General features: G+C 40.1%; 1 protein-coding gene across 6 annotated transcripts in view; it reads left to right on the top strand.

Moving 5' to 3' along the window:
• The window catches only part of Tenm3 (teneurin transmembrane protein 3), a 2,620,641-nt gene that overhangs the window by 1,924,240 nt on the left and 678,253 nt on the right, over positions 1-18,148 (top strand). The window lies entirely within an intron of this gene.

Raw genomic sequence — 18,148 nt, 5'->3', positions numbered from 1 at the left:
CATCCCTCTTTTAAGTTTTTAGTTTGAGACAGAGCCTCTTTGAGTTTCCCAGGCTGGCCTTGAAATCACTATACCTCAGTCAGCCATTGCCCTTGCTTCAGTCTCTGTGGTAACTTGCATTCCAGGCCTGTACCACCCTCAGAAAAAGTTATTTTATTTCTACCAGATTTTTTCCAATGAGATCCTGCTTTTGTTTGTGAAGATGCAGATGTCCAAAGCAACTCCGATATGATAAATGAACAATCTCAAAGAAAAAGTTAGTTAAGTAGTATGTGTCACATGAGAAAACAATTTAGCTAAGAATATGCTTACTCATTTATTTTCAATCGCATCAGTTTATTCTTAGTGCTGTGGGAGAATCTGATACGTAGTCTTCCAGCTGGTGAATTTGAAAACCTTAAAGGTGATGAACTGAATATTGAAATATGCAGAAGTCACATGAAGGAATGAGTGCCTAGCGATGTAAGCTTGCATTTTTTAGCAGTTATGCTGACTACTTCTGTAAATTAATTTCTCTATATGGACCTATCAAGAAGCTCGTGAGAATAAGAAGTTTAAAGTAACAGATTCACATACGGTAATTTCTTTTCCCTTTAGTCTCAATGTTGGTTCAAGTAAGCAGTCGGATAAAAATAAGTTTTAGCACCTAGTATTTTAAGCACTTTAGTCATATGTTAAAATGAAGAATTATTTTTCTAATGTTCAATCTATTTGCTTAAATGCTCCCACGACATCAAGAAAGTACATTTAGTCAAAGATTGAAGAGATAAAACTGGTTCTTATGAAGAATGTTAACAAATGAATCTATATAACAATATTATATTTCCTGGCAGGTAATCTATAAGAAAGATTGAACAAATAATTATTGAGTAACTATTGTGAACAAGATACTGTGCTAGACAAGGTCATAGATCCAACATCTATTAGGCAGGGTCCCTGCCCTCCTTAGCAGGGTGATCTTATTGGTCATATGTGTGGTAATGAGGACTGTGTAAAGACAAATGCCTACTTCAGCCAGAAAACCTGTACTCTCTTATAAGACTTCAAACAAATATGCTTCTGACCCAGAGGGTTGGGCATGTTAGAGAAAAGCAAAAGCCAGTGAAGGGAGCCATTTCTTTGGAGGTGGAATCAGGGACTACATGCAGATATATGTAGATGATACAAAGTAAGACACGTACCCAAATGCACAAGTTTGAACACCCAATATGCTTGGGTCTAAGTTCCACCTACAACCTTCACAAGTTATAGGTTTCATTTGCTATCTCTACCCATCTCCAATCTCTCCACTTGAATATTTTCATTGTTAAACACTGTAAGAAATTTACATGAGATACCTAAAGTAGCTGCTATTACCTGATAATTATTTTTGAGGCAGAAGCCAGGTGGTGATGGCTCCTGCCTTTAATCCCAGCACTCGGGAGGCAGAGGCAGGAGGATCTCTGTGAGTTCAAGGCCAGTCTGGTCAACAAATCAAGTTCCAGGATAGCTAGGGATACACAGAGGGACCCTGTCTCCAAAAAATAAAATAAAATAAATTTTTTGAGGCAGACAAAAACATCCAGTTTAACCTCACATCGTCATAGACAACGTGTCTAAACAGGTAGAGACAACTCGGAGTGAGGTCAGATGTATGACCTCATTGAGAAACCACCAGGCACTCATTCAAAATGTTTTGGTGAAGAAGAAACCTTTAAAGTGTGCTTAGAAAGCCTAGTGATCCCATCTGGCCCACAAGCAGAAGTTAGACATTGGGTGGGGCTAGAAGGGGAAGGATTGTTTGGAAAAGGAAGCAGTGTCCTCATTTTTGGGGTATAGGACATGCTCAGAAAATGCTTTCTGCTCACCAAAGGCTTTCTGTACTTGACACTAATATAAAAGTCATAACTAATATAAGAAAAACTATATACAAAAGTACAATAACTATATACCATATATGCAAGCAATAAATACCTAAACAATGTCTAGTCCATTTGCATTTGACAAATTCAGAGAAAATAATTCCATTATCTATCCTATTTTGGTAAGTCCAAAATGTACCTGATTCATTTTCTATCCTAACTTATGTTACTAACGGAACTGTCTTATAACGTCTTTCAAATTTATACACTTACACCTCTAGTGAGTTTCTTTTCTGAAATTCTTAACAAGGAAAATTACAACTATAACTAACTGATCTTCAACTCCCTCAGAGACCCAAGAAGGAAATAATACTACCTAAAAAAAAAATTAAAAACAGGAAGTACATGCAAGCAGCTTTAAAAAAAAAATGTGAGTTGACAGAAACAGCCAGCTGCCTGGACAGTCACCTGAGGTTTCTCAGCAGTGTTGGGGCATCATCGTCAGCCTATACGCTTAGTGTATCTGACAGACTCCTTTGTGAACTAGGATGTATACAAGGTCAACAGTTTGACCTCACATTTGGTGAGAGCAGTCCATGTCCCAGAAACACCTGAATTCCATGTACTTGTAGAAGGCAGAGGCAACGGCAAGTGTTTATTCCTTTCGTCCTGTTTGTTCAGATTTCTTTGCTTGTGTGCAGATGCTCACTTGCACACAGGGCAAGCTAAGAAAGCTAGCATTCTTTACACCTGCTCATTCTACATTTTCCTTCCCTGGGTTATTTCTCCCTTTATCCAACACAGTCAGTGGCCCTCTGAAACAGCATAGGATGGTACTCTTCCACAGCAGAGGGGAGGATGAAGCAGGTACATTGTAGTCTTTTTTTTTTTTTTTCCTGTCCTGACTCTGTTACCAAAACATTTTTCTTAGTGGCTTATTCACTGTCACAGAAATAGAGAGATTGGGATTCGGCTTATTTTAGCGAGAGTAGGAGTCTGGCCCGATGCTTTGGGCTCTTGTTAGTGGAACTAGAATCAACATTTGTGTACAAATATTTCAGTAGGGTGTTTTCAATTTTGAGATTCTGTGCCAAGAGGTTACTGGTTAATGTGGGAACTGTGTTTAGCGTTTTTAGAACAAACTGTTTGCTCAGTGACTTATAACATTTTTAAATTCTTATAACATTTTTAAATTCTCATCAGCAATGTACATGTGTTTCCATTTCTGCATGTGCACGCACACGCATCACACACACACACACACACACACACACACACACACACACACACACACGATTTGCTTTTGAGACAGGGTCTAACCCTGTAGCCTGGGCTTACCTTAAACTGACTTTGTAGTTGAGGCTGGCCTTGAACTCAACCCTCTTGCCTCAGCCTCCCACATGCTTGTAAACTTGCTGGGTTTATAAGCATGAGGCACCATACCTGCAGCGGCTTTCTGTATGACACCCTATGAGGTCCGTTATATTGGATTAGTAAGCTGCCTTGTGCTCTATGAAGTCAAGTGTATTTGTCTCAAAGTGTCCTGCAAGCTTCTTGTGGGGAATGGGGAAGGGGGTGTGCTCCCCACTTCTGTATTGTGCCCTTGAGAAGAGTTACAGGACAAACTATGTCCAATAAGCGTTACTGTTGCATACCCCATGGTATTAAAAATACCCTCAGCAGGAAGGAGAAGCTGGACCCTGGGCCATGGGAAGCTGGGCCATGCAACAAAAACTATTGGGACCTGCAGCTGACTGTTTCCACTTCCCTAGTCAGTTTCTGCTGGACGGTTTGATGAGGTGATCGCTATCTGTTGCTATTTGTTCTTTACTTGGAAGACCCACCAGAGTAGACACTGTGCTGCCCAGGGAATTCCAGCTGACTGCCCAACAGGACTTTGTTAGTCTTCGCTGGATGTTTTGAATACCCAGTTTATTCATAGTCTCTCTCCCTTCCCCCTCCCCCTCCACTCATTGTCCTCTCTCTTTCCTTGTTCCCACTCTGCGTCTATCTTCTTATTTATTCTTTTACTTTGGCTTGCTATATACTTCATACATTCACTCATCTACAGCTGAAAATTTGGATTTTGTTCCTCATTTTCCACACCATACAGCACACAGTCAGTCTGGTGAGCATAAAGTGATTTTTTTTATCATGATGTTCTTATACATTTCCCTAGTACGTGATAATATTAAGTATCCTTTTCTGTGCACATTGACTGTCTGCAGATCATTTTTGGCAAAATGTGTATTCAAGTCAACTTTTAATGTGATTGTGTTTATAAAGTACTTTATAGAAAACAATGAATTATTTTTCAATAGTAACTAGTGATAACAGCATCAATAATTATAATAATCACAAGGAGATTGGGTTTCTTGTCTGTGCTGCACCTCACTCTATCTACATTTGCACCTTAAATTAAGTTCATAATAAATTAGCTTAAGAACAGACATTAGGAAAGTCCTGATTCTCTTTCCTGGGTCCTTTTAATCATTGATTCATTTCTATATGTGTTTGCTATTATTAAATTTAGAGTTCAACTATTTTACTTATTTGCCCATAAAAATGGGGTTCTCAAATAAGTTAGCATGTAGGGGGCTCATTTACTTGAATCCACACCACACCTTTTGAATAGCATCTTCTTTCACTATACTGGGGCCTTAGTGGTTATCTGCTCTGGGAGCCTCCTTATCTTTATCAGTCCAAATGTCTTCTGTCTTTCTTCCTCTATGTGTCTCCCTACTTTACACTGTAGCCCTTTGGATCTGAACAGAAAAGTATAAGACCACTATACTGAGAGACATGCAGCATGCCTTTCAAGAACTTTGAGATATTAACCTTATCTGCCCTGGTTGAGTGATGCTGAAATACAGCTGCAGCAGCTAGATACGACATCTTTGGCCAGGACACCTCTTAGATGGATGGAGTGTTCATGAAAGGACCCGATGGTGCTGGGCTGTAGCTAACATCAGCAGCTTATTCATGCCACAAATGAGTTCCTACCCGGCCTTACTTTGACTTCAGCATATCTCAGTGAAGGCTGCAAGGGCATTTTGTATGTTTAGTTTGAGTTGGAGACCTCAATAAAAAGTCAGCCCAGCACTATCAACGGATGATGTGCCTGACCAAGGCTTCAAGAGATAGGACCCAAAGCAATAATTAAAACTAGTCTTCCAGAGTATATCAAATCCCGGGAGCAGCAAAGGATAAAGAAAGCCCTGGGTGGGCTTTGAAGAGTTCTATGTTTCCTGCAGAAGTTGAGTGCTGCCTCCTGAGATAGAGTCTACTCAGTAGCAGTAGGAGTAGTGATTTCTCCAAGGCCATTCCAATGTGGAGGGATGCCCCTCTCTGTGAGGGACTACCCATTCCTGGTCTCTACAGATTTTAATCTCCTTACTCTGAAAACACTTTTTAATTACGTTTTAACAGTTTGTGTTATCATTGACTGACAGTCTGATTTCTCTATTGAGTTCTTTTTAAAGAGCATTTTTTTTCCTGTGTAGTTACATCATTATGAGCTTGGTTGTAATTATTCACACTGTATTCACTGTGTTGGTGGATGGTGCTTTCACACACACACACACACACACACACACACACACACACACACACACACGAATTTCTAGAATGCCCTATACATCATGGACCATATGTGCATGAGACAATTCCTTGAGACAGACAGGGTTATTTTCCATAATATGGCTAGAAACTGAAGCTCAGAGAATTCCAGAAGCTAGCTTACAGAGTCACAATTTGAATATACCTGCATGTAACCCCAAAACACTGGTTCTTTCTACAAAGTCTTCTGTAGTAAAGCAACTTCGTAATGGAGTTGGAGGCAAGTGAGCCAGACAAAGACGGCTGTGGTCTGAATGACAAATGTCCTCCATCAAGTCACGCACTTGAATATTTGGTCCTTGGTTATTGGTGCTGTTTGGGGAGGTTGTAGAATGTTTAGAAGGTGGAGCTTTTGCAGGAGAAACTATGTCAATTGAGGCGGGCATTGATCGTTCATATCCTGACCCCAATTCCAATTCTCTGCTTCCTGTTTGTGTCTGAAGAGACAGTGTCTCATCTTCCTTCCTTGGCCATCTGCTGCCATGCTCCCCACCATTTTGAACTGTCCCTCTGAAACTGAGAGCCCAAAGAAATGCTTTCTTCATGAAATTGATTTTGTTTGTGGTCTTTTTTATCCCAACAACAGAAAATTAACTAATTCAACAGGCATGTTTGGACTCACGCTTTTGTAAAGAACTACAAAAATAAGGGGTATGACAGGGAAGACTAAAAGATGTTCCCCATTCTTATGAATAATAAAAACAAAAGTTCAATTACTTCAACTTAAGATAGGAGTTGTGGTGCATGACTATAATCCCAGCACCTGGGAGTCTAAGGCAGGGGGATTACAAGTTGAGCACAGCCTAGGATATATAACAAGACCCGGCTTCAAAAACCAAACCAAAACCAAAAGTAAATGAATAAATAAACTTAAAAAAAAAAACCCTCTATGCAAAATTTCATTATGAATCACAATTTTTAAAACCCAACTGCTTTTAATAAACAATAAACAGGTTTGGTCCCCTAGATAATAATTAAGAAAATTTTCATTTTAAGAGCTAACATGTACTAGTGAAGCTGAAATATTGGGGGGAGGGGGTTAGTGTGATTTTTTTTCTCTGCTTGATAGAAACAGCTTTCAACATTATATTCTCCAAAGAATATTGAATTGGCCTTTAAGTAATAGTAAGAAACTTCCTTTCTTCTTATTGCAAGTTTTCCTAAAATATCTTAGTAATATATCTTGCTCACATATGTGCAAAGATGTCACAAATAATATTTTTGGGTGATGGATTTTAATGAACCCTACCAAATATTCGAGTCATAGGCTGTAAACATGAAGGATCTGGGTAGTGAACAATGAATAAATATGTTAATTATTTATATTAAAACTTGATACTATGCATTATCTATGAGTATGAACATTAAAAATAAACATTTCACATTATGCTGAAATGCATGCTGTAAATTGATACAAATTAATAGGCATTAGACGTTTATACAAACTTCCACATGGAAAGGGGATTTTAAAAAATTAAGAGAGTGTGATGGGGAAAACCATCACAAAATGATATAAATTAAAGTATGTTTAGAAAGGCTTGTCAGTTTGCAGGTCACTGACTAAAGAAAGAGATTTGTGAGCGAGGTTTCGAATGATGAAAACTAGCTTGTGTCAACAGTAGATCCACACAAAAGCAGCAGGCAAAGTAAAACTGAATTTAAGAAATTTGTAGAGGGAACTTTGAAAAAAAAAAAGAACATAATAAATGAGAGAGAAAAACTGTAATTTCTGCCACAGGGAGCCAAACACTCCTATTAGGTTTCCAACATGAAATGATGGAACATTTCACTCTAAGGTATTTTAATATTCTATCACATTGCTTTGTGTCCCATGAAATAAAACCATCATTTTCAATATCCTCCTCCTCCTCTGGCCTTATCTTGCTCACTGAAACTAGAAGAGACTGACAGGAAAGGCCTGATTAGAGCCATATTTGCAGCAACTTCAACCAGCTCCTGTCTGCTACACATCACTAACACCTTCTTTGTGGGCCCTTCGACTTCAACATATACCCTGTATTTGCCTGCCCTGGGTTAGGCCTCATCTAGTGGGAAAACCCTTTAAATTCAGAATCTTCCAGATATGTTATAAACTAGGCAAGGGTTCATTGTTTCTTCTCCTTACAAAACTCAGGAACACTCACCAGAAATACATATAAATGGATGCTCATGGGTACATACACACATACTTGTACACATAAGAGATAAAGGATTAAGATTCCCATTATACAAGTTTTTCACCCCTCTTCATCATGGTCAAGATGGCCAGTTAAGTGGACCATGTAACACAAGGCACTTTAATGACATGGCATTTAATGATATTTGTCATCATTGGCATATGACTAGAAGGGCAGGAAAGCTTCCCAGGGTCGTAATTGAGATGAGTGTCAAATATGAGTTTTTAAGGGAAGAAGAAAGCAAAGAGTGTCTAGGAAGGCAGCACAGGCTTGGTGGAGACACTGAAGCATGACATGGTCAGTAGATATAGACTTGGTCTTCCACAGAATTCCATGTGACTGAATTTCAGAGTGAAGCAGTATTGCATAGACACAGTACATCATTACTCATGTTCATCTCCCTTGACTGTCTACCTTCTTTAAGGGTAGAACAAGCATTTGTTTGTTCTTGCATAGTTACACAGTCTCTAATAACAGCGCAGAGAGAGAGAGAGAGAGAGAGAGAGAGAGAGAGAGAGAGAGAGAGAGAGAGAGAAGTGAACCAGGAAAACATAAAATCAGTCTTACATAAATCAGAAATGTATAGATGAGATTGAAGCCAGGTTCATGAAATGAAGTTGATTTTCAGTTGCTTTCTGAGGGATAAGGCTTGTTCCTTTTGATTACAATGTAGAAATGACAGTCAGAAAGATCACATCCCATGACAAAGATGAAGCAATCAGAAGCCATCTTCTCCTTCCATAATTTGAGAATCCCATTGTGCTTTCTCTGTTCACCACATCCTGAGTCTGCTTCCCGCTTTTCCAAGGGAGAGTTCACTGACTGACCCTCCTGATGGTACAGCTCATGCTCTGCCTCCCCAACTTGAACCACCAACCTCTCCTCATTTGTATCCAACTAGCCCTCTAGCTTTGCCATTGATGGTGAATCTAGAAAATCAGGGGCCTGTTTCCCAAAGCCTGAAACTACTACCTCCTGAAACTTTAGTACACAGAGCCCTGGTCCCTTTTCCCATGAGAAGATGGTGAAAAAAACATCATTACAAACACAAATTCAGGAAAGCCCTTCTATTTAAATGTTATCAATGTATCAATGTAGGTGCTATTTTTTTTTCAAACTGTGTCCTCATTTTTTCCCTGGTCCCTGAGACATGGCTTGGAGAAAACAAATGTCCTCTGAAGGCTGGGTTTTCTGGGTCATCTCTGGGACAGTGCCTTCAAATGTAAACAACTTCCTCCCTGCTGGGCTACCTGCAGGATGCTGTATAATCATGCAATTCTTTTTTAGACTCAAAGTTTGACTAAATCTCCTCTCTCTCCATTTATATTATCCTAGACATACATAATGGTACTTCTAATCATTTATCATACCCTTCACATTTCTTCTTAATCATTTCTCCTTCTGGCAACTACTATAGTTAAGAGATTTTTTTAAGTCTTGTAATGGCTACAGAAACCTAAAATCATATTCAAAGGATGTCTAAAAGTTCAGTAGCCAAATAAAGAGGAAAAAGATAACTGTCTTTGAGAAGTACCAATGCACTGAGGAGAAGCTTGTTTGGGTAAAGTACAAGATTATCCCAGGTGCATGAACTGGCTTTTTTGGAGCCTATTCCCTGTGATGGGATATCTCGTTCAGCCTTGATACAATGGGGAAGGGCTAGGTTCTCCTTCAACTTGGTATGCCAGACTTTGATGACTACTATGGGAGGCCTTAACCACTCTGAGAAGTGGATGGGGTAGAGGGGGAGGGAGGTGAGGAGGCGAAAGAAGGAGAGGGAGGGGGAAATGGGGTTGATATATAAAATGAAATAAAATTTAATAAATAAATATATTTTTTAAAAAAAGATTAGACTGTGTCTAACTAAACATACATAATGTGTTAGTTACTCCTTGAAATATTGTGACCAAATATATAAAAGATGTGATTTAAAGGAGGAGGGATTTATTGAGGTATCTGTTCATCCATCATGGTATGAAGTGCATAACTGGACAGAGCTGTTCACAGCATAGTTGACAACAGAGAAAAGGATGCTGCCATTCAGATAGCATTCTCCTTTGTATTCTGTCTGGGTCCCCAGCCCATATGGTTCCTCCTACAGCACTAGTGGATCTTCCTCCTTCAATCAATCCCTGGAAATACCATCACCATCACACCTAGAGACTCCTAGATGGCTATCAATCAAGTCCAGGTGATAATGAAGATTAGCCATCACACACACAGATCCAAGCTGTTTTAAGCAATCCAACTGTTTTGTCCTCATGCCCTCTTTTCATGAATATATTTCTACTGTTCAACTGCCTCTAAAGTACTTTGAAAATATCAAGTGCTTTATTAGAAACTCAGGAGTGCTGTAGCCGGGCTCTTTCTATGTCCCACCAGCCAGCTCCCAAACAATGACACAGAGACTTCTTATTAATTATGAAAACTCAGCCTTAGCTTAGGCTTGTCCTACTAGCTCTTTTGACTTAATATTTTCCTTGGGATGTTTTAGCTTTCTTTCATTCTGTATGTCCAGCTTTCCTGCTTCTCCCATGTCTGGCTGTCTGGGCCCTGTGGTCTTCCTGGTATCTCATTTTCTTTCTTCCTCAAGCCTAAATTCCTTCTCCTACTTTCTCTCCTTGCCCAGAAGTCCCAACTATACCTTCTCCCTCATTATTGGCTCTTCAGCTTTTTATTAGATCAATCAGGTGCCTCAGCAACACATCTTTATATAGTTAAACAAATATTCCATAACATAAACAAATGCCACACATCTTTACATAGTTAAACAAATGCAACACATCTTTGCATAGTTGAATATTCCACAACATTTCCCCCTTTTGTCTAAATAAAAAGGTTCATCTTTAACATAGTAAGACTATATACAATAAGAACAATTATCAAGTAAGAATTACATTTATAATATCCAGTCCATTTGTATTTGGCAAATTCAGAGAAATTTATCCATTATCTATCCTATCTTGGTGAGTCCAAAGTTTTGTACCTAATTTACTTTTTATTCTAACTTGTCTTACCAACCCAAAATTATCTTTTTGGACCTCAAAACATGTTTTTAGATAAACAATCCAAGCCTTTATGTTTCTCAACCTTATAAACTTTGCATCTCTTATGTAAATGTTTTCTGAATCTGGTAACAGGGAAAACTATAACTATAACTTTCTCATCTTCAACTCTATCAGAGTGTGAGGATACAACATTACCTGAGCAAATAGGAAGTGCAGTGCAAGCAACATCCAAATCTATAAAAATGACAGAAACATGTACTGTTTGGACGGTCACCCAAGTTTCCTCTACAATGTTGGGGCATCCATCTTCAGCCTACAGGCCTAGAATATCTGGCAGACTTTTCTCTGAAGCAGACATTTTGAAGGATTATTCTACCTTGTCTTGGTAAAGTTAGGTAGTCTTTTCCTTGGGCAGTTTGTGCAAAATACTGTCAGCAGTCAAAGCAAGAGCAGTTTCTTACCCAAATAGCAAGCTTTGAATCATAGAAAGTAAACTCGATACGGATGTTCTTCAATGGCCGTCATCTCTGAAGTAGATTGGTGCTGCCAGGAGCAGACATGTTTCACTGTCATGAAAAATCTTATGTGATTAAAACATCTTAATTGCTATATTCTGTAGGTCTCTGAAGTATTTGAAGATCATCTAGCTTTCTAAAATATATCTGCTTAACCTTAACCTTGAAAACCCACCTAATACGACTACATCTATGATTATTATAGATGTCTAACTACTAATCTGTATTTCTTAGTTATACATTACATTTTTAAATGAGCTACATAGGTACAATATCTTAAACAAGAGTAGAAACACATATACAATATATCAAAAATATCTTTAAATTTGGATCACTATACTAAAATCCATACCACTGTAAAATATTTAAGATTAATAGTTGTCTTTTTTATCTATATTCCTGTATCTCACCCTAAATGATGACTGACATCCACAACCCACCAAACGACCAAAACACACACACACACACACACACACATCTTGGGAATATGGCTGTTGTGTTATCTAGCCTGATCCCTATTATCTGGGGGTTACAGCATCTTTAGGGGACTCTGAGAAAATTGAGATAATGGTCAAGTCTTGGAAAAACTAGTTGTAACATTAGTTGTTCAGTCACAGAACTGTCCCCATGCCAAGGGATCCATAAATATGTCACCTGTCTTGTAGTTTTTCTTGGTTTATTTATGTCTGTAGCCAAGATTTTCAGGAGGTCTCCTCTGATCAAATCTGATCTCTATCAACTTTGAAGGCATTCACAGCCTTTTGTTTCCACAGGATTCCTCTCCCCCAATGCAATACATTTTCTGACTTCAATTTTAAAGTTAAGACATCCCTAAAGTATCAATTCCTTTTAATTTATCAGTGCCTTTTACAATCCCATGTCTCTCAGCAGCTACCATTCTCTTATCAGCATTTAAAAAATTCAAAGTCAACACAAAAGCATAGACAATCCAGACCCCCTGTGTACTTCCCATCTTCACATGGCATATTCTTTTTCTATTACTTTACTTTCTTTAAAGACTTTACTTAATTATTTTAAACTATCTATTTTTTCCTATGACTATTTATACCCATTTTCTCTTCTTTCTTAAGCACCTCCACACACTATAACCTGCTTAAAGGGTTTTTGGGGGGAATAGGGGGCTAAACCTGTTTTACTGTGTACCTTTGGCATTCTTTGACCATAGGAGCCAAACCTTAAACTGCTAAGTAGCATCTAGGCTCTCCACCATGTGGCTCTGGCAGCTTGTTCTGCCCCCTCCTTGGGTCCCTGAGAGCCAAGCCTTAATCCTGCAGGCCTAGCCAAGAGCTGTGGTTAGACAGGAACTGCGTTCAACCGAGAGCTACATTTAACCATCCCAGTTCTAAGAAGTTGGTGCCCACACTGTAGCAGGAGTTTTTACTTACTTTGCTGTTTCTACTTTGTGTGCTGGCTTCTCAAGTGCTCCTGTGCCTCTTAAAGAAGCCACATTCATTGTTTTTTGCTTTGTTTTGTTTTTCAGTTTCCACGGATCCTATGTGGAAATTCAAGCCCCACATTGGGCATCAAATGTAGCTGAGCTCTTTCTCTGTTCCACCAGACAGTTTCCAAACAATGACACAGAGACTGCTTATTACTTATGAAAGCTCAGTCTTAGCTTAGGCTTGTCTCCCTGGCTCTTTCAACTTAATTGAACCTGTTTCTATTCATCTATTTTTGCCTGGGGATTTTTAGCTTTCTCTCATTCTGTAAGTCCTACTTTCCCGCTTCTTCCATGTCTGGCTGGCTAGACCCTGGTGTCTCTTTTTCCTTCTTCTCCCAAGCCTAAATTCCTCCTCCTACTTATTCTCCCTACCTGGAAGTCCTGCTATACCTCCTCCCTCACTATTGGCCATTCAGCTTTTTATTAGCTCAACCAGGTGCCTTAGGCAGACAAGGTAAAACAGCAGCACATCTTTACATAGTTAAACAAATGCGACATATCTTTGAATAGATAAACAAATATTCTGTGACAAAGTGTACTTCAGTGTCACAGCACTTGTCTAGCATAGGCAAGGCCCTGAATTTGATTTCTCAGCACCACCAAATACAAATCATACTTAAGTACCCTCCCTCTGTAGCCCTTTTTAACCACCATCCATCGATTCACTGGCTCAGGAACAGAACGAGTTCCCTGTAAAGCAAGTATTAGGCCTAAGACATGCTGATAATCTTCCTACAGGTTTCAGTGGAGTGACAGCGGTCCATCAGCCGTGAACTTATTGCTTGTGTTCATAAAGATGCTCAACCACTGAGCTACAACCTCAGTCTAGTCAAGTATTTCTTTGGGTTGTAGGGCTTGGATTCTAAGTGATAGCCTAATTCATGCTAGGTACGTGTTGTATCACTGGGATACACTCCGAACCCAGCTTGATTACGTTGATTGTTGTTGTTGATTGGTTTGGTTGGTTGGATTTGGGGGAACTGAAAAGGCCTCACACAGGCTAGGCAAGCCGTCACCATGGGGCCACATCCCAGGTCTTAGTGTTCTAGCTATCACAGTAAGTGATGCCTACTGCAGAGAGATGGAAGTAGGTAGATTCAGATTTTCTAGACCAGAAAAAAAAACAACAACAACTAAATATAATACTCAAATTTCTACCAATAAAAATGAAAAGGAATACTTGCAACAGTAAAGACATGTGTACTCCTGCTGTAGTCATAATTAGATGGCTTCCAGAATAAACTCTGAAACAACCAGTTGTTCTCCATCCTTTTTCTTGTCTTAAACACTTTATGCTCCCTGCACTCTTTCTTCCAGCAATGTTCTTTACATTGTTTGTTGTGGTTTTGGACAGGATTCCCTAGTGGCTCAGGAGTTTGATGAGGTACGTTGCACATGTTATCTCATTTTACTCTGTCCATTTCATATCAGCCCTCTGAGATAAATAGGATGGGCTGAACTGTGTTCTAAAATTCCTATGTTTCAATCCTTAACCACAACCGGACCCGACTGGATTTGGAGATAGTGAGTTTACAAAAGTAATTAAAGTGAATGAGAGCGTAAGGGTGTGGCCCTAATCCAACATAACTGGTGACTATAAGATGAAGGAATACCAGAGAGCTGCCTCTCTGTGCACATATAGAAGAAAGAAATAGAGGCCTCACAAGAAATCAAGCCTGACTATCATTGCCTTGGCTTCGGACTTAAAGTTATCAAAAGTATGAGAATATAGTTTTCTACTGTTCAATCCTTTCTGTCTACGGTATTTCTTATGGTCAATACCACATGGCAAAATTGACTAATCCAGGAAGCAGAAGAGGGACCCAAAAGGTAGAAAAGTCGAGCTGCCACTATGAAGTTAAAGAGATTAAAGGGGGTGAGGGGCTCAGACTTTGGAAGTCATAGCCTGGACTCTGCACAGCCCTTCAGTCTTACCCATACCTCAGTCCTTGCCCTGGGGAAAAATTGGGGCTTTCAGCAACTTCTTGATCCAGGCAACTGGGCTCAGAAAGAAACTGGATGAAAAGCGATATTCCCTGTGGACAAGCACAGCTCCACCATCCACCTCTTCATTCACAGCTTTGGCCCACGGGCCCCTCAGGACCATCTACTTTGGCCCTTTCCCTTCGAGGACAAGGCAGGAAGACATTAACAGCCTGGGATTAAGCTCATGGCTGACCTTTTCTGATCAGGATAAGGTTTTCAACACAATTTTTGATACCAACCAGTTCCAAAATGCTGTAGCATGCATTTTTTAATTTAATAAAACACTAAATATTAGTTATTAAGTCTCCTGGCAGAGTTCCCACTTTCTGACAGACTGCCTCTAACACAAGATTCTGGTCTAAACTATTTTTCAGAAGCCAGACCATTTTTATTTTCTCTCCAAACATAAAATTTGTGTGACTGGATCACACCTTGGCCCTGTCTCTATCATAGGCTCAGCAGCGTCCATGGTAGGGGCTGCACTTTTTATGGAGCAGGTTATCAGTGGCAAGATGGACATCCCATGCAGGGATGGTAGGGAAGACCCCCGATCAACTAGAGTGGCCACAGATTAGAGACCATTGCATAGACGTTACCACCCGTCTAAGTTAGCTGTCGTCCTGAGTATATGGAAGAAAGGATGCAGCTGTCTATTTTTAACAGCCAGGCAAAGAAAGAAAAACACTACATGAAGGAGTCCAAAGAACCCTGTTGGGAATATAACTCAAGCTACCCTCAAAAAACCTTTCTTCGGAGCAACAGTTTTTGTTTGAGAAAGAATTAAAAATAAAATTGTGCTGAAAAGCAGCAACAAAAGCTGTTGTGGCTGCAGGCATAGGGAAGAGAGATGGAAACCGTGGTCCTGGGAAACAGGGCAGTGCCCGGGGCTGGAGTGTTGGCTCTGCAGGCATGATGTGCTGTGAGAAATTAGTGAGAGGAAAAGGTGAAAGGTGTGCTGAAAAGGAATTAAAGCAGAGATCATAACCTCCAGGCAGGCATTCACCTACAAGCTCCATATATCTAATCAAGTGTGTGTGTGTGTGTGTGTGTGTGTGTGTGTGTGTGTGTGTGTGTGTGTGTGTGTGTACACACACACACATACACAAAGCGAGGGTTGGGGAGGCTCCCTTCTTTATAATTGGAAGAAGTGACTTCTCAGCTTCATAAGAATGGGAGATGAGGGTTCAGGACAGGTAGGAAATGTGAATGTGTGGGCTCTTTTCCAAATTAACGACCTCTTCAAACTTCATGTCCATCTGATTCATGGCATAGCAGGTCACTAATCCCTACAGCCACAGGATTACATTACATGATTAAAGATGGCTGAAATGGAGGCCCTGGTTCTGCTAACTCCACCCAATGTGACTCAGCCTGTACCTGCCAACGATCCCCTAAAAATGCATCCCATATTACCATACATCGTGATGTTTAAAGACTCATCAGAAATAAATATTTGTCCTTTTTATAGCTGTAACACTTCATTTTTTTCATATTCAAGTACTTTATGAGCAAATTAAGGCCTATCTGTGAGCTGAATTTGCTTTCCCTATCACTAATTAGTCTGTCTTTTTCAATAGACCACCTCTAGGGTTCCCCAATCCTCTTCAACCCAAGCCAATGAGACCCCAGTCCATTCCCTTCTGTCTTATCATTGCCCTGGACAAGAACTTTCAAATCCCACATGCGCATTGCCTAGCTGAAGAATTTCAGCTGGTTCAGCCCTACACTCCTGGTTCTCTGCACTCTTTCCTAGGCTTCATTTGAGATAGACTTTACCCTTCACTTCCAATGAGAAGCTTCAGCCCAGGCTAGAAAAATCCTATGTATCTCTCCACAAATAAAATGTGTTCACCTCTTCATTCTCATCTCAGTTCTAAGTGTGTAGTCCTGCCCTTCTTCCTTGTAACTGAATTCCTGATCTTCAGATCCCTCAAAAATGTCACTCACAGGCTGGTGAGATGGCTCAGCTGGCAAGAGCACTTGCTGCCAAGGCTGATGACCTGAGTTCAATCCTCAGTACTCCACCGTGAAAGGAGAAAACTAACTTCATAGAGTTGCCCTCTGACCTCCACATATGAGCCATCAAACACACACACACACACACACACACACACACACACACACACACACACACACACCAATGTTTTTAAACAACAACAAAAAAATCACTCATGCATCCTTTATTTGGGGGAGGTCCCTTTCATGCATAATTAAATACACCTGTTCCTCCATACCCATGGGAATGAGTTCCAGGACCCCTTGCAGATAGGACAATCTTCAGTACTTTGCACACAAGCTGCATAAATCCTCCCATATACTTCAAATCACCCCTATGTTATTTATAATACCCAATACAATCTTAAAGTTATAGAAATAATTGTTCAGGGAATAGCAACAAGAAAAACAATGTGTGTGTGTGTGTGTGTGTGTGTGTGTGTGTGTGTGTGTGTGTTCAGCACAAAAGCAAGCCCCCAATATTTTGCTCAGTTGGTTGCATCCACAGATGCAGAGCCCGTCGTCACAGAGGGCTGACTGAACCTTCAAGTGTTCCTCCATGAATCTTCCAGCATGTCTTTTCTGAGCGGTAGCTCATACGGTTTGGGGTTGTTGTTGTTGTTAGTTTTACAGCAGTTTCTCCCACTCAATCCTGATAGTTTAACTCCGAGATGAACAAATCCCTCCTGAAAAGGGCCAAACAGTAAATATTGTTGACTTTATGGGCCTTATGATCTCTATGATAACCACCCAGCTCTGCTCTTGTGCTGTGACAGCAACCAGCCATGGACAGGATGTGAGCACCCTGGGAAAGCCATGTGCTCATAAAACTCGATTTACAAAAACCATGGCCAGCTTGGTTCAAAGGCTGAGGTTTACCAGCTCCAAATCTGCATAGACAAGGAGAGCTGTATTCTTGCAATTAATAATAATAAAAAAAACTGATGTTTGATTAAAATTTAACCTCTCTGAACTCAATTCTAGCTTCTTCCGTATACTTTCCTTGAACTCAAGGACACAATAGGATTTTTGTCTTTGTGGGTGTGTGTACGTGTGGTCATGGATGAGGATCTACAAGCACATGTGGGTGAATGTTGAGGCCAAAGGATAACTTTAGGTGTCCTCAGGCCCTGTTGACCTTTATTTTTGAGATATGGCCTCTACCTGTCCTGGAGATTAGCTTGTAGTTGGGTGGCCAGTGATCCTCAGGGATCGGTCCATCTCTTCCTCCTCTGCACTTGTGACTACAAGCATGTTCCACCATACCCTTATTTTCCATGTGTGTTCTAGGTTGAAATCAGGTCCCTATGCTTGCAAGGCAAACACTTTACCTATGGAGTCCTCTCCTCCACCCACAACAGATTTTTCAGCTCTGGCCGTCTACAAGCACGTGTTGGCTAGGTACCTCTCGAGATCATCACTATCATTGAGTGACAATCACTTAAAACTTCTAGGTCAAGTTACAGCTGATGAACATAGTTTATAGAGCCCCTTGTTCTGAAATGCTGGGGGTTAATTGTCTATCTCTTTGCACCACTATCTACTT

This window comes from Onychomys torridus, chromosome 17 (genome assembly GCF_903995425.1).
Source record: "Onychomys torridus chromosome 17, mOncTor1.1, whole genome shotgun sequence".
NCBI classification, from domain to species: domain Eukaryota; kingdom Metazoa; phylum Chordata; class Mammalia; order Rodentia; family Cricetidae; genus Onychomys; species Onychomys torridus.
This window is presented reverse-complemented; position numbering and strand designations above follow the sequence as displayed.